This window comes from Protopterus annectens, chromosome 17.part0 (assembly GCF_019279795.1).
Source record: "Protopterus annectens isolate FY-2018-M chromosome 17.part0, PAN1.0, whole genome shotgun sequence".
In the NCBI taxonomy this organism is placed as follows: domain Eukaryota; kingdom Metazoa; phylum Chordata; order Ceratodontiformes; family Protopteridae; genus Protopterus; species Protopterus annectens.
The window spans coordinates 604688767-604710741 of NC_056751.1; the positions used below are offsets into that span (position 1 = coordinate 604688767).

The 21975-nt window shown below is 44.1% G+C and overlaps 1 protein-coding gene across 1 annotated transcript in view; it reads right to left on the reverse strand.

Annotated features, from left to right (window-relative positions):
- The window catches only part of KMT5C (lysine methyltransferase 5C), a 955038-nt gene that overhangs the window by 3611 nt on the left and 929452 nt on the right, over window positions 1-21975 (reverse strand). The window lies entirely within an intron of this gene.

Here is a 21975-nt window from a genome sequence, read left to right on the forward strand (position 1 = left end):
TGGCCAGCCAGCTTCCAAAGTTAGAAGGCACCTTCCACACATCCAAATTGTCAGGCAGCTAGAGCTGAGATTACTAAGAATAATTTGGGTGCCAAATCTTTAAGAGCTTTCCTGCCAATGGAGACAGGGAAGCTGAGCCCTGAAAGGACAATGCCAGAAGCAGTAAAAAAAAAAAAAAAAAAAAAAAAAATGTCCACACCCGGACATAAAAAAACACACCAACAAAAGGGTAGATGGAGAGAGGGAGCATCTAATGCAGCTCTGATCATTTGAACATCTACTACTATGGTAAGTTTACTTACACAACTATACTATGCTTATCATACTGATCACTGCTGCATTAGCCTTAGCAACAAGAAAAGATGACTCTAGCTTACAACATTGGGGATGTGGAAAGAGAAAAGTCCAGGAGCCCTTATAGAATGGTCCTAGCAAAGCCTGACCTGGACCCAGAGAAGGAATTAAGCTTATAGAGCTTTGTAAAAGTATAGACAGAGGACCAAGTAGCAGTTTCTAGAAAAGTTTTAGAATCCAACCTTTTCCAAAAAGCCACAGATGAACCCAAGAAGCCAAGGCCCTGGTAGAGTGGGTCTTGACCTTCCCTGGAATCATTTCTTTATGGTGAATATAATAAAATGCAATAGTCCTAGACAACCATTTGAAAATAGTCTGTTTGACATGGGTTGTTCCCTTCTTATCTTCACAAGAAATGAACAAGTGATCTGAAAGATTTACTTCTGTCAAGAAAGTACTAGAATTGTCTGTACCTCCAAGGTATCCTTTCCCCTAAATTTTTAGGTTTAGGAAAGAGAACGAGGAGATAGATAGGTTGGTATAAACTTGGAAACCACTTTAGGTATAAAAGAAGGATTAGTTCACAAAGAAACCTTGTCCCTGTTGAAAGAGAGAGAGGGCTGACTCACCATAAGAGCTCGCAACTCAGATACTTTTCTTGAAGAAGTCACAACAATCAGAAAAAAATGCCTTCCATGTTAAGAACCTGAAGTCAGCCAGGTTAGGTGGTTCAAATGGGGCAAGTGTTACTGTCTCTAACACAAAATTAAGACTCCAATGAGCAGCCACCAGGTTTACTTGAAGGCCTCTTGTGCAAAACCCTTTTCAAAAACCTTTTGATATGAGACTCCATTGAGAGAGAGGATCCATGGGTTGATATGCTGAAATGGCTGATAAATGAACATGGACTGTGGAATAAGAAAGGCTACAAGACAGTAACTCACACAAATATTGTAAAACCAGAGAACAGCTAACCCTGAAATGGGTGCTGGCTATGATGTTGGCACCAAAAGAAAAACCTTTTTCATTTGCTAACATACGAGTAACAGCAGGCTTTCTTGCCTCCATAAGTATCCTGTTGCAAATCCTCAGCAAACAGGTGCCTAAAAGGAATTAAGACCTTATTATCCAGGCAGTCAACTGAAGTTGACTGATGCTGGGGTGTATCAAACCACCATGTTCTTCGGTGAACAGATCCACGTCTGTGAGGAAGCTTGTGGTAACTGCCCATGGTCATTTCCAAAAGAAGAGAGAACCACAGCTGCATGGGCCAGAAGGGAGTCATCACAGTGAACTTGGGGGATTTCTTTTGAATCTTCAGAAGTACCCTGGATATTAGTGGAAAGGGTAGAAAAGCATACAAGAAGATTCCTGTCCAAGGAAAAGAAAAAGTATTTGTGTTCTCGGCCTTCTTGCATAGAGTCCTGGAATGGCATCTTAACAGTTGATTGTTCACAGAGGATGCAAAGAGGCCTTTCTTGAGAAGCTCCCCACAGATGGGACAAATCTTGAAAGACGCCCCTGATCTAGTTTTCATTAATGAGTCTGTCCTGGTCCTGCTCGGATTATATGCCACACAATTTTTTTTTGATGGACTCTAGGATGCCTGCAGAGTGAGATTGTGCTGTGAAGCTATATCCCATGCTAAAATGGCTAGTCTGCAAAGGGAGTATGACCTGATTACCCCCTGCTTGTTGATGTACCACATTACTGAGATTTTGTCTGTAACAACTTGAAGAGGTCTCAGGGACCAAGCATGAGTCAAGAGTTGAATGTGTTGATCAGGGCTAACATCTCTTAGATATTCATGTGTTAGCATATGTTCTTGGTGTCTCACACACCCCACACTTTTATCCCTCCTGAAACTGCTCCCCATAAAAAAATCAGAGGCATCTGTGGTGACTGCTTTGGAACAGAGAGGGAGAGGAGTAGACATAGATTTAAGGATATATGAGTTCTCCATAAAATGACTTCTCTTCTGACAAATCACAGCACTGGTACTTGAAAAAACAAAGGGTGTTGGTGCTGAGTCCAAAGAGAACTCAGATGCCACTGTAAATTTCTCATGTGGAGTCTTACTGGGGTATCATGAGAATCATAAAAGCCACTAACACTGATAGAGGTTTGAGTGGAAAAACTAACAAACCAGATCCAGATATAGATCTATTGTTTCTGCTCTTTGAACTGAGATGTCTAGCTGACATCTCAGGAACACAATCCTGTGTGAAGGAGTCAAGAAGGACTTTTGAATGTTCTCATTGAATCTTAGCTTTTGTATCTCTCACCCAAGATAGAGAGATTCCTGACACTTTGAAAAAGGCTCTGCAAAATAAGCAAGTCATCTAAATGCAGAAAATCGTGGACCCTGATTCCTGCAATGAGAAATAAAAATAAGTTATGTACTCACCATAAAGTTCCATGTTGGTAGTCCATCTCACCCTTCATTTTTACATATGGGTTCGGAGCCGAACCTTGGCTCCAACTCGGCCAATTTACAAGCTGGAAGACTTCTGGTTGGCTCATGGCTAAGCAGGTATCCCATGGTGCACCAGTGCACTCCCCAGATCTTGTTTGCTGCTCGCTAGAAAGAGAAAAACCCCTAACCAACAAATCAATACTAAAAGGGTCACCAACCAAGACAATCAAATTATTACCTCCAGATCTTCCAGAATGGGGGCAGGAGGGCGGGTTAGTAAAAATGCAGGGTGAGATGGACTACCAACATGGAACGTTATGGTGAGTACATAACTTCTTTATGTCAGGTAGTCCAATCTCACCAATCTCTCTCTCATTTTTACATATGGGACAACATCCCTAGTGCCTTATTCTTGGGTGGCACATTGGAAAATACTCCTGAGCAATGTGCAGCCAAAGGATGCTCTACCCCTGAATGCCAAATCCAATTTATAATGTGTAATAAAGGTGAGAGGGTTAGCCCACGTAGCTGCTGCACAAATATGATCAAGTGGTACCCTGGCTTGAAAGGCCGCAGAGGTAGACAGAGACCTGGTAGAATGAGCCTTGATCCTAAAGGGGTAAAGGTCTGCCCTCCGAACTGTAGATGAAGGCTATGCAACTAGAAATCCAATTAGACAAGGTCACCTTAGAAACTGGTAAGCCCAATCTGGAGTCGGAAAAAGAAATGAATAACTGGTCTGACTTCCGAAATTCTTTGGTCTGTTGCAAATATAAATGTAGCTGTCTATGAACGTCCAGCTGGTGGAAACGATATTCAGATGCATTACAGTGATTGGGAAAGAAAACTGGAAGCTCAATGGACTGATTTAAGGTGGCATTAGAACAAACTTTGAGAACAAACGAAGGATTGAAAGATTAAATAAGGTGGCTTAATAGATAGGGCTTGTAGCTCAGATACACATCTGGCTGACGTAATGGCTACAAAAAACACAGTCCTACAAGACAAATATTTTAAAGAATATGAGTGAGAAGGTTCAAAAGGAGGGGATGTCAACTTGGACAACACAAAATTTAAGTCCCAAGAAGCCACAGGTTCTTGTAATGGTGGTCTCAATAAAGTGGCCCCTCTCAAGAAAGTCTTGCATAGCTTATGAGACATAAGGTTGGCATTTGGAGACCCTAAATAAAAATTAGACATTGCCACAAACTGTACTTTGATGGTGGCCGTGGCAGATCCCTGCTAAAAAAGCTCCGAAAGGAATTCCAGAATCACGGGAATAGGAGCAGTGTAATGATCCACGTTCATTTTCTGTGCCCAAATAGAAAACCTTTTCCATTTACTGTCATACAGCCTTCTGGTTGAGGGTTTATGCTAGGATATGAGAATATGTGACACCGAGGAAGAAACATCATGAAGCCTGACTAGAGATGGAACTGGAGCAGCCATGCTGTCAATTTGAGGGTGTGGAGAGTGGGATGTAGCGAACCCGACATGTGGGACAATAGATCTGGAACTGGGTCCAGAATCCAAGGATCGTCCAGGAGAAGAGGCTCGAGGAAGGGGAACCAGACCTGACAAGGCCAGTAAAGAGCAATGAGGATCAACTTCCTTCCCAGCTGATTGGCTTTCTGAATCACTTTGGAGATAAGAGGGAATGGAGGAACGGCATACAGAAGTCCCGTGGGCCAATCGTGGACCAGAGCATCTCTGGGTGTTTCCCCGGAGGAGGAATCAGGGAAAAAATAGCTGCTGCAATTGGCACTGACTGGGCTGGCAAAAAGGTTGCAACAAGGCTGTCCCCATCTCTGGAAAATCTGTTCCACTATTTCCCGTTTCAGAGACCACTCGTGAGGCAGTAAGATTGCCCGGCTTAGCTTGTCAGCTATCACGTTGGTTGTCCCCGGAATGTGCGTTGCCACCAGAAAGCGATGGGAAGAAATCGCCCATTCCCAAACTCGCATTGCCTCTCGACAGAGTGGGTAAGATCTGGTACCACCCTGTTTGTTGATACACCACACAACCGACATGTTGTCCGATTGTATCTCAATCGTCCCTGGAGGAAGAAGGTCCTGAAGTGCTTGCAATATCAGAAGCACCGCCCTCATCTCCAGAACACTGATATGCAGATGAGCCTTGTGTTCTTGCCATGTGCCGTGGACTGTCCTGCCAAGATAACCCCCCCCCCACCCGACCTGGGAGGCATCCGTGGTCACAGTGGCAATGGGTTGGGCAGGAACAAAGGGAGCTCCCGTGAACAAGTGGTTGGGGGCTATCCACCAAAGAAGTTCCTTTTTGCATGATTCCGTCAGCAGAATATGGTGACTCAGAGGTAGATATTGGAATGACCACTGGGAAGACAGGAGCCATTGAAGGATTCTCATGTGCAACCTGGCTAAAGGTATTAACAAAATGGTTGAGGCCATCGTACTGAGAAGTTGAATAACCCATTTTGCTTTGACTTTCCGAAGCGGAAGAAGACGCTGAACTTGTGAGATGAGGTTTTGTGCTCTTTCGGCAGGGAGATGAACTGTCATATCCACTGTGTCTACCTCTGCGCCTATAAAAATCACAGATTGCGAGGGCAGTAATGCAGATTTTTCCCAGTTTATGGAGATCCCTAGTTGAGCACAAAGTTGAATGGTGGCGTCCCAGTTTTGGATGAGTAGATGCCTGGTGGGGGCGGTCAGGAGCCAGTCTTCCAAATACAGAAACACCTGGAATCCCTGACGTCTCAAGTGAGCTGTCACTACTGCCATGCATTTGGTGAACACCCTGGGGGCTGTGGTGAGACCAAAGGGTAGAGCATGAAACTGATAATGACTGGCTCCCAGCCGGAAGCGCAGATATCTCCTTGATGCCTTGTCCATTTGTATATGGTAGTAGGCTTCTTGGAGATCCAGACAGCACATCCAATAGTCTTTCCCTAACAACGGGAGTATTGACTGCAGTGTGACCATCCGAAACTTGTCCTTCTTCACGGATTCGTTTAATCTGCTGAGGTCCAAAACTGGCCTCCAGTCTCCGGTTCGTTTTGGAACTAAAAAGAACCTGGAGTAAGTCACAGATCCTGTCTGGTCTGCTGGGCTGCATGACTCTTTTTAAGAGCAACTTGTTGATCTCCATAGTTGCCTGATCCCTGTAATTGGGTGGAACTTCTGGGATCTTTTTGGGAACAAGCGGTGGAAGGGAAAAGGGTAATGATATAGCCTCTGGTAACAACTCTTTGTACCCACTTGTCTTGGGTGATATTTAGCCAGGCTTCTGAATACAAAGAGATGCGACCCCCGACTGGTCCCAGAGAGACGCGGTCGGGCCACACATCAGGAGCGCTGATAAGGCCGCCCTTGAAGGGAATCACGGCCTTGCTGGTATTGCGGACCGTCTCTGCCTCTAGGGCGACGTCTACCATTTCCTCCTCCTCTGCCTCTGAAGGAGGATTTACTCTGTGTGTCCGGAAAGACCATGTGGGACTTTTTGAACCACATTTTACCTCCCCTTTGACCTTTGGGGTATGGTCGAGAGGGAACGGTAAAACGGACTCCCACGGCAGAGAGTCTCTTTCCTTCCTGCTCACACTGAGTGAGTGTTTCTTTCACCTTGGGACCAAACAAAGAGGAACCATCAAACGGGGCGTTTGTGAAGGTGGACTTGAACGGTGCCGCAGAATTACACAGGCGCATCCAGAGTCGCGCCTAAGGGCATCTCCTGAACCTTCTGCTCTGCTCGCTCCATCAGCCACATGGAGGTGTTAACTACAGAATTTAGGGTGGACAACTGAGCAGAAATCCTATCAGGGACTCCCTCAGGACAACCACCCTGTAAGGAATCTCCTAACTCCTTCAGGAGATCCCTCTGCAACCACATGAAGTGAGTAAGATAGTTCAGAGATCAAAGTGTAAATGCCGCTGAACTAAATACACGCTTCCCAAATCTGTCCATCTGTCGAGACTCTTTGTTTGGTGGATGAACAGAGGAAGGAGTTTCCGTCAACTCCTTCTTCGTGGCCGCCGCCACCGCCATGGCATCTACGGGAACGCCCTTAGACAAGAACTCTTTTCCAGGAGGGGCAGACAGAAACTTATCTGGTCTCCTGGGGACTGGCTCCATGGCATCGTGAGTATCCCACACCTTCTGACTAACCGGATGCATTAGTTCGTCGATAGGTGGAGACACCCAAGAGGCAGAGGGTTGAGACCCAAAAGCCTTCAGGTACACCAACTCCTCATCAGAAGGGTTGACAGTGGGCCAGTCGCACCTCTACTTAAGGATCTCCAGAATTGTCCACAAAGCAGACATCATCAGAGGACGACTTAGGGGACCCTTCCGACTCCTCGAGGTCAGTGTCCGATGTTAAAGACTCATCCTGGGAGTCAATAATGCTTCCTCTTGCATACCCTCTTCCGAGGGGGGCTCCTTGAAGGGACATTCTGGGGAGGCCTCGGAAGACTGGGGGCCACCAGCCGGTGGCTCCTGAGGCTGCGGGTCTCTGCTGTCTCGTGAGAGAGTAGGTGCTGAGACTGAAGTGGGTGCCCTGGGGGGAAGAGTGCTTGTACCACTTGGCAGGGGCTGTAGGTTGAGACAGCATGCTCCTCATCACCTCGAAAGCTGACCTCTCTGGCTCAGAAGAGACAAAGGTTGGTGCCGGACCTACAGCCATCGGCTCCGAGATAGATGCAGGGTCCAAGCTCACCCTGGCGGAAGCACTGATAGGAAGACTCAGAACCGAAGAAGATTGATTCCAACCCCCCCCCCCCCCCATCGGTACCGACAGAAGAGCTTCTGTTCCTGGACACGACGGATGGAGCAGAGCGTGTCAGAGCCAAACTCGGCTCCAATGCAGCAGCAAGGGGAGCCGGAACTCAGAGTTCCTCCACTGGTAACAAGCACTCGGACTCCGAAAGGCCAACGAGGCTTGGAGGAGGAATAACAGACGAAGGCAAAACTGGATCGAGTGGCTCCGGAACCGACTGGGTCGGAGCCAACAAAAATATAGGCAGAGCAGACAACTTCATAAGTCTCAGTACTACCCTCTCCACATCTTCTTCCGAAAGGCTCCTGGAAGATCTGGAAGATAAAGTAGGGGATCTTGACCTAGGAGGCACTGCACTGGAGACTTGATTAGCAAGGAGACCGGTAGGGATTCTACAGACCGGCTCCGAGCAGTAGATTCAACTGCTATTTCCAATGGTTCAGAAGTCGGCACTGAAGCACCTGTGACCAACTCTGATACCAAGATGCTCTCCTTCGGCTCCGAAGACTGAGGAGTCAGATTTTGGTAATTTGGCAGGCGGCTCCAAGACACCAGCCGTGCAGAGAAGGCCTTTTTGAAGATTTTGATTTTGACTCCGATCTGGATTTAGTGGACTTGGAGGAAGCCGACAAACTAAATAAAGCTTCCTCAAAGGCTGGTTTTGAGAGACCCTTGAGTATCAGCTTGTTCTTTCTCTTCTGTAAAACTCAAGGAGAGAAAGCATGACAGAACAAGCATGATTCTTGCAAGTGGATGGCCCCCAAACAGTAGACACAGCTATTGTGGCCATCCGTTAACGACATCTTCTGGGAGAATTTCATGCATTTTTTGAACCCAGAGGGTTTATGCTCCTTGCTATCCTTAGACATTGCAGACACGCACACAAAATCAGAGGGGAGATAGGAAGAGAGAAAAAATGAGGACTAGGTCCTCTAACAAAAATGGGCCTAGCCCTGCAGAAGAGTTACACGAGGACTAGGTCCTCTAAGTTAAACGGGCCTAACCCGGTGTAACAGAAACTAGGTCTTCTAACTTAAACAGACCAGGTATTTAACATAGACACACACAGAGGTGCAGTCACACAGGAAAAAAATGTTAGATGTCAAAAATACAAATTTTTCTGTAACCTACTAAAAGGCAGAAACTAGCAACAGCAATCCTATAAATATCACCTTAGTGGATCTCCACCAAAGACAACACGTTAACAGTCAACAGAGATCAAAAGGGTCTAAGCAGTACAAATAAATAAACAGGAGCCCCTGTTGATTAAGAGTGGAAAAAAACACCAAAACTAACACTACCTAGGCAAAATGCGCAACAGCACCTAACTAACTGGCACACAGGATACTACTACAACAAGGACAACTTAGGCAAAAGCCTATAAGATAACAACACTAAATATGCAATATCCACTATGAATGTAAAGAATTTGAAAAGGACTTAGCCAGAGCCAAGAGAAGCACATCCGAACTCATCGACATGGCAAACGAGATCTGGGGTTTGCACTGGTGCACCATGGGATACCTGCTTAGCCATGAGCCCCCAGAAGTCTTCCAGCTTGTAAATTGGCCGAGTCGGAGCCGACATTCAGCTCCAAACCCATATGTAAAAATGAAGGTAAGATTGGACTACCTAACATCTGGAGCTAGACACTTTGTGAACACACTTGGTACAGTAGATAGTCAAAAGCCTAGGGCACAGAAATGATAATGTGACCCAGACACACACAACCTTAAGAAATGTCTGAAGTCTGGATGAATAGGGATGTGATGACAAGCATATTTTACTTAGTGTTACCAGGAAACTTGAAAGAGGAAGATGTTGCAAATTATAAAGTGACGTAATTTTGAATTTGGGCTCTATCACAAACCGGTTTAGGAAAGAAAGATCCAGAACTGGCCTCTAAGCTTTGTCTTTCTTTAGCATTAATAATATCTTCAAGTAAAAAACCTTCCCCACCAGGGAAGGGGGAATGGTTATATCACACCTTGGGAAAGCATGTGATGAAGAACTGGAAGAAACAAAACAGTCTGAATTGAGGGATAGGGAGAGACCCCCTAGAAAGGAGGAATTTCCTCCGACTACTATTTGCAACCTTGACGAATGATCTTCAGAACCCATTTGTCTGAAACTATCTATTGCCAAAGAGAAATATGAAAATTCAGAGTTTCTGGAAGAAGAAAAAAGGGGCCAGGGTAAGAGGGGGTCACAAGGTCTCTTGAACAGTCATTCACACTTGTTGGATTGTCCTCTGTTTTAGGAGGTTCAAGGCATTTGTTTGAACCCCTTTGCCATTTCTTCTTAAATATCTGTTTACCTGCATTTTGTTGAGACTACTTATTCTGCTTTTTGCCAAAACTGGATGAAGAGTTAGACTTTTCATCCCTCCTCTTCCAAATTTTTAAAGGGATTCTCTAAGAGATTTCCTGGATCAGTTTACCCATTTTGCCACACTTTCTGAACACCTCAGCAGCAAATGGGGCCAAAAACTAAATCAACTGAAGAGGAATTTAAAATTTCATTTTTATTATCTGGGAGGTTATGAGAAATTCACCCATGCAAGCCTCCTCAAAAAGTACAGTTGTGTACACTTACCATAAATGTAGATGTTCGAGTGTATTCACTGTTGCAGTCATTACATTTGGGTAATCTGCTGGCAGGTTGCCCTCAGTCGGCCTGATTAACAAAGTCTTGGGTATATATATATATATATATATATATATATATATATATATATATATATATATATATATATATATATATATATATATATTATTATATACGAACATTGATATATATTATTATATACGAACATTGAATCTTGCAGCTTGGCTAATAACTTAAATTCCCCCTTAGCATCCCTCAGCAAACCTGTGATGGATGTAATTTGCAAACCTGTGATGGATGTAATTTTGGAGGTGAGAAGACCTAGTACTAGAATATCTTATGCTGACAAATGGAAAAGATTCTGTGCCTGGAATCAATCTCAAGGGATGAGCACAACAGTGCCCAATTTACCTCAGATTTTGCAATACTTAACTGAGATGCTTCACGAATAAATAATATATATATTATTATATATATTTTTGTGTTTTTAATTTTATAATATATTTATTTTTGTGTTTTTAATTTTATATACATATATATATATATATATATATATATATGAAATTAAAAACACAAAAATGTACCTCCAAACAAAAGCAAATACACCAAAAAGTCTTTTAAGCATAGTAAAAGTAAGTAGAGGTATAGTAAGAGAAAAAACAGGGGGCTGGTGGGAGGGTAACCAGGACTGCAACAGTGAATACACTCGAACATCTACATTTATGGTAAGTGTACACAACTGTACTATGTTTTTCGTGTTTCACTGTTGCATTCATTACATTTGGGTAGATTCCCAAAGCTAAGGTTGGAAGGATGGATTTATACAGCATTAGGACCAGCTATAAGGCCCTGCAAAACAGCAGTGGCAAAGCCAGCTCTGGATTTAGAGAAAATGGCTAAGTGATAATGCTTAGTGAAAGTATGAACTGAACACCAGGTAGCAGCTTCTAGAATATCCCTTTTAGGAACACCTCTGAGAAAGGCTGTTGAAGTAGATGCAGCCCTTGTGGAATGAGATCTGATCCCCTGGGGGATAGGCTTTCCATGGTGCTTGTAACAGAAATGAATACAATGGCTTATCCATTTAGAAATGGTTTGCTTTGAAATAGCCTTCCCCTCTGCACCTGCAGCAAATGCTACCAGCAGTTGTTCAGATTTTGTCCTGTCCAAGTAGAATCTAAGTTGTCTGTGTACATCCAAGGAATGTAGAATCCGCTCCCCCTTGTTCTGTGGACTGGGAAAGAAAGTTGGCAAATGAATGGACTGATTAAGAGCCACACTGGATACCACCTTGGGCATGAATGATGGATTGGTCCTGAGTGACACCCTGTCCGCATGAAAGATGATGAAAGGCTCCACTGCCATAAGGGTCTGTAATTCAGATATCCTTCTAGATGAAGTGATGGCTAAAAGGAAAGCTGTTTTCCAGGAAATAAATTTTAAGTCTGCAGTAGCAGCTGGCTCGAGAGGAGGTAGAGTGAGTTTCTCCAATACAAAGTTAAGGACCCAGGCAGGGGTTGGAGCTCTCCTGGGTGGTCTCAAGTTTTTGGCCCCTCTGAGATACTGCTTTAGAAGAGGATGAGAGAAGGGGGGGGGGTTCTGTGTTGTAATGAGCTGAAATGGCTGAGGCATGGATTTTTATGGAAGTAAAAGACAGGCCCTTGTTAAGCATCTCAGTTAAGTATTGCAAAATCTGAGGTAAATTGGGCACTGTTGTGCTCATCCCTTGAGAATGATTCCAGGCACAGAATCTTTTCCAGTTGTCAGCATAAGATTTTCTAGTACTAGGTCTTCTCGCCTCCAAAATGACATCCATCACAGGTTTGCTGAGGGATGCTAAGGGGGAATTTAAGTTATTAGCCAAGCTGCAAGATTCAATGTTCGGAGCTGAGGGTGCAGAATTTGGTTTTCCTGTTGAAACAGTAAGGAAGGTGTCTGAGGCAGGTGCCATGAAGAAAAGTGTGACCCACTGTGCAGGAGTGGGTACCAGTGTTGGCGAGGACAGTCTGGAGCAATCAAAATCATTTTTGGTTTGTCCTGTTTGCCTCTGCTCTCCAAAGTTCTACTAAAAGTCAGAGGGGGAAAGGCATAGACTGAAAGGTTTTTCCAGCTGAAGTACAGGGCGTCCACTTTCCAGGCTTTTTTGTGATGAGTTCTTGTGCAAAATTTTTCCAACTGGTAGTTCTGGGGTGAGGCAAAAAGATCTATGTCTGGGCTCCCCCATTTGCGTGTCAACATGTTGAAAATCTGTGGTTCCAGTTTCCATTTGTGTGGGTCCATGAGATTTCTGCTTATAGGTTCATAGATAGATTCATAGACGCTAAGTTTGTCTGCCAGAACATTCAACTTTCCTGGCAGGAATTGAGCTTGTAGTTGTACTTGGTATCCAAAGGCCGTGTTCCACAATGCCATGGCTAGTCTGTAGAGGGGGTAGGAATGTGTACCCTCCTGCTTGTTTATGTACCACATAACCTTAGTGTTGTCCGTCCTTATCAGTAACTGCCTTGGATGAAGGTAGTCCTTGAAGGCTGTCAGAGCATTTTGTACAGCTAGCATTTCTTTTTGATTTATATGAAGGTGCATTTGATTTGGGCTTCATTTACCCTGAATATACTTCCCTGCCAGATGAGCCCCCATGCATAGTCTGATGCAACTGTAGTTAGGGTTTGGGCGGCAGGGGGTGGTGTGAATGGCAGTCCCTTGTTTTGGTGGCAGGCCTCTGCCCACCATAGGAACTCTAGGAGCAGGCAAGGTATGATAGGAATCATTGTTTCCAGGCTGTGACAATGCTGACTCCATAAACTTTTTAAGTACCACTGAAGTTTCCTCATATGCAGTCTTGCATATGGAATTAGAAGAATGCAGGAGGCCATGAACCCCAAGGCTTGCAGTATTTGTCTTGCAGATAGCAGGGTTTTTGTGGCCACCTGTTTGAAGTAAGTCACCACATGAATTTGTTTTTCTGGCATTAGGAAAGCCATCTGGGCAGTTGTATTCTCAAGCTTGCACCCAGTAATGTATTTTTTTGAGAAGGTACCATTTGTGATTTCTTTTTGTTTATGGTGTACCCTAGACAAGTTAGAACTCTTTTTACAAATGCCAGATGTTTTAGAAGAATGGCCTGGTTTTCTGCCTGAATTAGACAATCGTCCAGGTATGGATATATTTGAATATATCTTTGCCTGCAAAATGCAATTACTGGAGCCAGGCACTTTGTGAATACACTGGGCGCAGTAGACAAGCCAAAGGGCAGTGCAGAGAACTGATAATGCATGCAGCCTGCTTTGAAGCGTAGGTACCTTCTGCAAGATTCCCTGATTGGGATATGCAGGTAGGCCTCTTTTAAATCTAGAGTTGCCAACCAGGCATCCTTGCCTAGCATAGGAAGTAACTGGTGAAGAGTCAGCATCTTGAATTTTGAAATGTCCAGAAAGGTGTTTAGAGTAGACCGGTCCAGAATTGGACGCCAAGATTTGTCTTTTCTGGGTACCAGGAAAAGTCTGGAATAGAAACCTTGTCCTTTTTCCTCTTCTGGTACTAGTTGAATAGTCCCCATGTTTAGGAGGGAAAGTACTTGTTTCTGAGCCTCTGCCCAATGAAATCTGTATCCCTGGGACACTACATTTAACACCCATTTGTCCTGGGTTATAAGTTGCCAGTTTCTGGAATGAAGAGCCAGTTTCCCCCCCAAAGCGGTGGCTAAGAGGTAAGTGCTTGGTAACTGTAAAGGGAAGTAATTGAGACTGTTTACCATAGGGAGGTGCCTTGTTGTTTCCAGATTTGGAAGTGGAAGCACCCCATTGCTTAGTTCTGAAATTCCCTTGGGACTGAAACCTGGTGCTTTTGGAATGCCTGGGTTTGGCTGGAGTGGTACTAGAAGGAGCTGGAAAGGACCAGTTTTTAGTAGGCCAGTGCCTACTAAATCTAGGAGGTTGTACTTCTAAGAAATCTTTCACAGTTTTCATAGATTTAGCTTTATCTTCCATCTTTTTTAGAACTTCTTCAGCCTTATTGCCAAACAGGCAGCCCTGCTGTAAAGGAGCATCCAAAAGTTTTGTTTTAACATGGTCAGGCAGAGATTGCGCCTTAAGCCAAGCATGCCTTCTAAGCACAGACCCAGTAACAGCGGCCCTGTAAGAGGCCTCTAAAGAATCAAAATCACATTGCAAAGTATGTTTGCCAACTTGATCAGCTGAATGCAATAAATCCTGCAAATCTTTATTCTCCACACAGTCAGAAATCAACATAATTTTCTGTTTAAGCAGTCCCATGATATGATGTTGATATTTTAGCATATGGAATTGATGGTTTAAAGCCCTGATTGCTAAAGTTGCAGAAGTATAAACCTTTTTACCCCATCTACCCAGCACCCTGGAGTCTCTATCAGAAGGGGTAGGATTTTTAGCAGTAGAAGCCTTAATGCCCTTGGGGCCCTGAGAAATAGTTTCAGGGTCCGCAACAGGATTTTTGAAAAGGAATTTGTGGGACACAGGAACCCTGTAGTACCTGTCTGGTTTGCTAGGGGCTGGAGCTAAGGAATCAGGGGCCATACTGGATTCCGAAAACACATCATCAACAATGTCTAGTACAGGAAGTATAGCAAAAGGCTTATGCTGAGGAAGGAGGAGGAAATCCCTAAGCCTCTTTTTGGATTCAGAGAAATCCTGACTTTCCCAGTGGAAATGCTCCCTTAAGGCATGTAGAGTTTCCCCAAAATCCTCAGGTGGAGAAGCAAAGGGAATGGAATCCCCTGCATCAGAGTCCTCATAGGTAGGTATGGACAAATCCAGATCATTAGAAGAGTCAGAAGAAACAGAGTCCTGTTCAGAAGATTCATAGTCAAGTTCAATCCTAGGCCTCTTGGAGGGGGGGGGGGGGGGGTTGACTACCCCTGGTTAGAGTAATTAAATCTTCAGCCATTTTGATCATCTGTTTTTTAGGCATGGGGGCCTGAACATGTGGCCTGGGCGTTGTTTTTTTAGACATAGACCGAGATTTAGGCCTTAGGATTGAAGTTGGAGTCGGTTTAATATGCAAGTCTGTAGGCCTGAATACACCCTCAGAAGCCGGTGCCTGCTCAGCGGCTCCGGACCCATCCAAGATAGAGACATTCGTGGATTCCATATGTGAAGCATCTCGCGGCATACTGGACTCCGAATGGGTCTCAGCAGAGGCCTGCGAATCAGAAGTAGCGGGTATCAGGGGCTACAAAAGCGAATCACTGAGTACCGGCAAACTGGCAACTGGCTTAGGAGAGCTTCGTCGGCAGTTTTGGACCTCAATGGCCTGTCTCTGTCTTTTTCTTTGCATTTTTTCGGTATTCCGGTAGTCAGATGGCTAATCGACATCATTTCTGGATAATTAAACCGAGAACCAAAATATTCTGATGCAGAAATGTACCGACGACGGACGGTGCACTGATTAAATAAAGCACAAAACCGACAGCAAGGTACGTCGTGGTCAGGGCCTATGCAAGGAATACAGTCCAAATGAAAATCCTTAAGAGGTATTTGCTTCACACAAGTAATGCAATTATTAACTTTTGTAAAATACACTAAACCCAACAAGGTAAACTACAAGAAATAAACAAATAAAACCATAAAATTCACGGACTGCGCCAAACTGCTTTAATGAAGAGCTCATAAAGGCTCCAAGATACTAAGTGCTTTCACCATCAAAACTAATGGCTTCTTCAGAGTAAAAGGAGCATAAAATCACATTGTTTAAATACAAAGTTGTTCCACTTATACATTAACCAATCACCTTTCTTGCTTGATTGTCAATCGCATTAACGTACATTGTGTTGTAGTGTTGGTTACACCATAAAACATGCATACAAAGCATAAAGTACAGTTGTGTACACTTACCATAAATGTAGATGTTCGAGTGTATTCACTGTTGCAGTCATTACATTTGGGTAATCCTGCTGGCAGGTTGCCCTCAGTCGGCCTGAATTCCAAAGTCTTGGGTCCTGTGTCGGCTGTTGTAGTCCCTTCCCTGACGTCAGGTCATCAGGGGTATAAAAGAAGCAGCCAACGCCATTTTCTTTAGTTTTTCTTGCCCCAGATGTCAGGTGCCCCCAAAAAGGGTAGTCAAAATTTATATCTATATATAAAATAACATGCAGCAATATAAACTTTAACTTCATCCACCAGCAAATACACCACATAGGTTGTATAAATCAGAGAAGGAAAGATAGGTTCCATCAGAAGAAAAAGGGGGGATGGCGGGTGGGTAACCTGGACTGCAACAGTGAATACACTCGAACATCTACATTTATGTTAAGTGTACACAACTGTACTACGTTCTTCGTGTTTCACAGTTGCAGTCATTACATTTGGGTAGATTCCCAAAACTATGGCTGGGAGGCTGAAGCTAAACAGCATTAGGAGCGGCTATGAGACCCTGCAGAACTGCAGTGGCAAAGCCTGCCCTGGATTTAGAGTAGAGTGGCATATGATAGTGCTTTGTAAAGGTGTGCACTGAACTCCAAGTAGCTGCCTCTAAAATTCCTTGGTTGGTACTCCTCTGAGAAAGGCTGCTGAAGTGGCTGCAGCTCTGGTGGAATGTGGCCTAATGCCCTTAGGCACTGGCTTTCCATGGTATAAGTAGCAGAAACGAATGCAGTGGCCTATCCATTTTGAAATAGTCTGCTTTGAGATAGCCTTTCCTTGTGATCCTGCAGCATATGTCACTAGTAATTGCTCTGTTTTTCTGAAAACGTTGGTTCTGTCCAAGTAGAATCTAAGCTGTCTGTGTACATCCAAAGAATGCAGAATTCTTTCCCCCTTGTTCTGTGGATTTGGATAAAAAGTTGGCAGATGAATGGTTTGGTTAAAAGCCACACTGGACACCACTTTAGGCATAAATGTTGTGTTTGTCTTCAGGGAGACCCTGTCCGGCTAAAAAATGATAAAAGGTTCACCAGCCATGAGTGCCAGCAGCTATGAAACTCGCCTTGCAGAAGTTATTGCTAGGAGCAGAGCTGTTTTCCAAGATAAAAACTTTAAATCAGCAGTAGCACCCGGCTCAAAAGGAGGCAGGGTGAGGTTTTCCAAGACATAGCTGAGGTCCCATACAGGCATTGATGATCTCCTTGGAGGCCTTAAATTTTTGGCTCCTCTGAGGTACTGTTTTAATAAGGGATGAGAAAAGATTGATGGCTCTGCATTGTAATGAGCCGAAATGGCAGAGGCACGAATTTTAATAGATGAGAAAGATAGGCCTTTGTCCAGCATCTCAGTTAAGTATTGTAACATCTGAGGAATATTTGGCACAGTTGTATCTGTTCCTTGTGCCTGGTTCCAAGCACAGAATCTCTTCCATTTTCCAGCATAAGATTGTCTAGTACTAGGCCTTCTGGCTTCCAAAATAACATCCATCACAGCTTTGCTGAAAAGTGTATTTTGTATTACTACATTATCTGCCATGCTGCCAGGTTTAAAGTCCTGAGCTGGCTGTGCAGGATCTGATTGTTTTGCTGGGACAGTAGATGCGGTACTTGAGGTAGGGTCCAAGCTGGGCATTGAGACAAGCTCCTTAATACTGGATACCAATGCTGGCGAGGCCAGTCTGGTGCAATTAGTATCATCTTTGGATTCTCCTGTCTGACCTTTAGGAGTACCTTGGGGAGGAGAGGCAGAGGGGGAAAGGCATACACTGAAAGGTTTTTCCAGCTGAAGGATAGGGCGTCCACTTTCCATGCTTGTCTGTGATGAATCCTTGTGCAGAATCTCTGTAGTTGGTAGTTGTGAGGGGAGGCAAATAGTTCTATGTCTGGGCATTCCCATTTCCTTGTTCTCATGCTGAAGACTTGTGGATCTAGCTACCACTTGTGGGGATCCATGAGGTTTCGGCTTAGTTTGTCTGCCAGAGTATTTTTCCTTCCTGGCAGGAATTGTGCCTGTAGATGTACTTGGTAAGTCAATGCTGTGTCCCACAAAGTCATGGCTAGTCTGCAAAGGGGGTAAGAATGTGTGCCCCCCTGCTTGTTTATATACCACATGACCATGGTGTTGTCTGTCTTTATCAGTAGTTGTCCTGGTTGAAGTAGGTCCTTGAAGGCTGTCAGGGCATTTTGAAAGTACAGTTTTGTACCTACCATAAATGTAGATGTTCGAGTGCTAATACAGCTGCAGTCATAACAGATGGGTTCTCCTGTCGTCAGGCGGGTCCTCGGTCAGCCGAATTCCAAAGTCTAGGTCCGGCGTCGGTTGTCGTCACTTCTTCCCTGATGTCAGTGCGACAGGGGTATAAAGGAACCAGCCAACGCCATTTTCTTCAGTTTTTCTTGCCCCAGATGTCAGGTGCCCCCAGAAGGAAGGCAATACATAAATTTGTGTAATAATGCAGTGCAATATAATCAAAATACAGTAGTTGCAAGCAAATACATCATAAATGAATACCCCAATCAGGTTGTATGAGGATGTGTTAGCCTATAGGCCTGTCCCAAGAGGGGAAGGAGGGAGGGAAACCTGGACTGCAGCTGTATTAGTACTCGAACATCTACATTTATGGTAGGTACAAAACTGTACTATGTTCATCGTGCATACAGCTGCAGTCATAACAGATGGGTAGAATCCCAAAGCTAAGAAAGGGGTGGTAGGCACTAGTGGAACTAGGAGGAGCCAAAATGCCCTGCAAGACTGCAGTGGCAAAGCCTGCTCTAGATTTGGAGTATAATGGTAGGTTGTAGTGCTTGGAGAAGGTATGCACAGAACTCCAAGTGGCTGCTTCCAAAATATCCTTGGTAGGAACTCCTCTGAGGAAGGCTGCAGAGGTGGCTGTGGCCCTGGTGGAATGAGTTCTAATGCCTGTAGGCACAGTTTTGCCATGAAAGGAATAGCAAAAGCATATGCAGTGGGCTATCCATTTTGAGATTGTCTGTTTGGAAATTGGCTTTCCTTGAGCTCCTACCACATAGGCCACAAAGAGCTGTTCTGATTTTCTGAAAGGCTTTGTTCTGTCCAAATAATAACGCAGTTGTCTGTGGATGTCCAAGGAATGTAGTAATCTTTCCCCTTTGTTTTGAGGATTAGGATAAAAAGTAGGTAAATGTATGGCCTGATTTAAAGCTACCCTGGATACCACTTTAGGCATAAATGACGGGTTGGTTCGTAAGGAAACTCTGTCCTGATGGAAGATGATAAAAGGCTGGACAGCCATGAGAGCCTGTAGTTCTGAAACTCTACGAGCTGAGGTGATAGCCAGAAGGAAAGCTGTTTTCCAGGACAAATATTGCAAATCTGATGAGGCAGCTGGCTCAAAGGGAGGCAAGGTCAGTTTTTCCAGAATGAAATTAAGATCCCAAGCAGGTATTGGTTGTTTCGTTGGAGGTCTTAAATTCTTAGCCCCTCTGAGGAACTGTCTTAAGAGAGGGTGAGAGAATAAAGGTGGATCAGTGTGTATTCTGCAGAAATGGCTGAGGCATGGATTTTGATGGAGGAGAAAGAAAGTCCACTGCTTAGCAGTTCAGCCAAATGTTGTAGTATTTGACGTAAATTCAGTTTTCCAGGATCCTGGCCCTTTTTCTCATTCCAGACACAAAAACGTTTCCATTTTGCGGGGTAAGCTTTTCTAGTTGATGGCCTTCTGGCCTCCAAAATGACATCCTGCACCTCTTGGAGAGTAGGGCCTGTTGTGATGCTAAGGAATCTTCCATGCGGCTAGATTGAGTGTTTTTAGCTGGCTGTGAAGAGTTTTGAAGCTGTGCTGAGTCAGAAGAAGAGGCATTAGAGGCAGGGTCCATGGTGGCGAATGCGTCAGGCTCCTCAGGAGTGGGTGCCAGTGTTGCCTTGGCCAGTCCGAAGCAATGAGAATCATCTTTGGTCTGTCTGCTGTGGTTTGGTTTTCAATAGAACTTTGGGCAGCAGAGGAACAGGTGGGAAGGCATAAACTGTCATTGATGTCCACCTGAAAGAGAGAGCGTCCACTCCCCAGGGCTTTGGATGGAAGATCCTTGAGCAGAATTTTGTCAATTGATGATTTTTGTGGGAGGCAAAGAGATCTATGTCTGGCCTTCCCCATTCTTGGATTATTTCTGTAAAAACTTTTGGATGCAATTTCCATTTGTGTGGATCTGTCATATTCCTGCTTAGGTTGTCTGCCAGCATGTTTTCCTTGCCTGGCAAGCACTGTGCTTGTAGTTCCATTTGTAAGTCCATGGCCATGTTCCAAAGTGACATGGCCAGTCTGCATAGGGGGTATGAATGTGTTCCTCCCTATTTGTTTATGTACCACATAACTGTGGTGTTGTCCGTTCTTATCAATAGTTGACCTGGTTGTAGAAGGTCCTTGAAAGCTATAATAGCATTTATTACTGCTAGCATTTCTTTTTGGTTGATGTGGAGGTGCTTTTCTTTTTGGGACCATTTGCCCTGAATGCACCGATCCATCATGTGCGCCCCCCAGGCATAGTCCGAGGCGTCTGTTGTGATGACTTGATTTGCTTGAGGCTTGCTGAATGGAAGACCTGTGTTTGTTTGACATGCTTGAGCCCACCACAGAAATTCCTTTTGCAGACATGGAATTAGTGGTATTATTGTTTCTAAACTGTGGCTGTGTTGAGACCATATGTTTTTCAGGTACCATTGTAGTTTCCTCATATGCAGCTTTGCACATGGGATTAGTAAGATGCAAGATGCCATGAATCCCAGAGCCTGCAGGATTTTCCTTGCAGTCAGCCTGGTTCAATTTGCTAGTGTTCTGAAGTACTGAATTAGTTGCCCCTGCTTCTCTGGCGTGAGGTAGGCCATCTGGGTGTTTGTGTCCAAATTGGCACCCAGGAAAATTATCTTCCGAGAGGGTATTAGCCTTGATTTCTTTTTGTTGACTGTGTATCCCAGAGAGTTCAACAACATTATTACATAAGCCAGATGTTTCAGAAGAATGTGCTTGCTGTCCGCTTGGATCAGGCAGTCGTCCAAATAGGGGTATATTTGTATACCTTGAAGTCTGCAGTAGGCAATCACTGATGCCAGGCATTTCGTGAATACTCTGGGCACAGTAGATAAGCCAAAGGGCAATGCAGAGAATTGATAATGGGTTGAACCTGCAAGAAACCTGAGGTACCTTCTGCAATTTTGTCTGATTGGGACATGCAGGTATGCCTCCTTGAGGTCCAATGTTACCAGCCAAGACTCCTTGCCCAGCATGGGAAGAAGTTGCTGTAAAGTGAGCATCTTGAATTTTGGTACGAGTAGAAATGTGTTTAGGATGGATAGGTCCAAAATAGGTCTCCAATCTTTTCCCTTCCTTGGCACCAGAAATAGCCTGGAATAAAAACCTTGACCTTGTTCGTGCGTAGGTACCTCTTGAATAGCTTTCATGTTTATGAGATCTGTAATTTGCCTTTGTGCCTCTGCCCTTTGATTGTGTGGCAGGTTTGGCATGCCTCTCATTTTTGGAAGGGTGTGAAATTGGAATTTGTAGCCTCTGTTTATAATGTCCATGATCCATTTGTGGAGTGACCTCTAACCACTACATGTTCAAAAAGTATCTTCACACATATCTAAGTTCCCAATGGGATTGCTCTTGCTCCCACCCCTCATAAATATATGACATCCTTACCTCCATTATGCTTACGATACCAAACTTCTACCTAACAAAGCTTGTGTTCCCTCAGTATCCACTCTTTAATGTACTTTTATGTTCCTTCTGCAAAACTCCTCTGTTATGTATTTCACATTACTTCCCAGCTCATTTACTTCACATTAATCCTCATTGTTTGTATTGTTTTGAATGCTTTTGAATTTTGAGCTTAAATGTTTTATCTTCCACTTTTGTATAAATATTAGCAATCTTGTGTATGAACCTAATTTTGTGTGTGCTGGAGCTTTTCTCCCCAGGACTTTTTATCTACTATTTTGTATAAATATTTAGCAATCTTGTGTATGTACCTAATTTT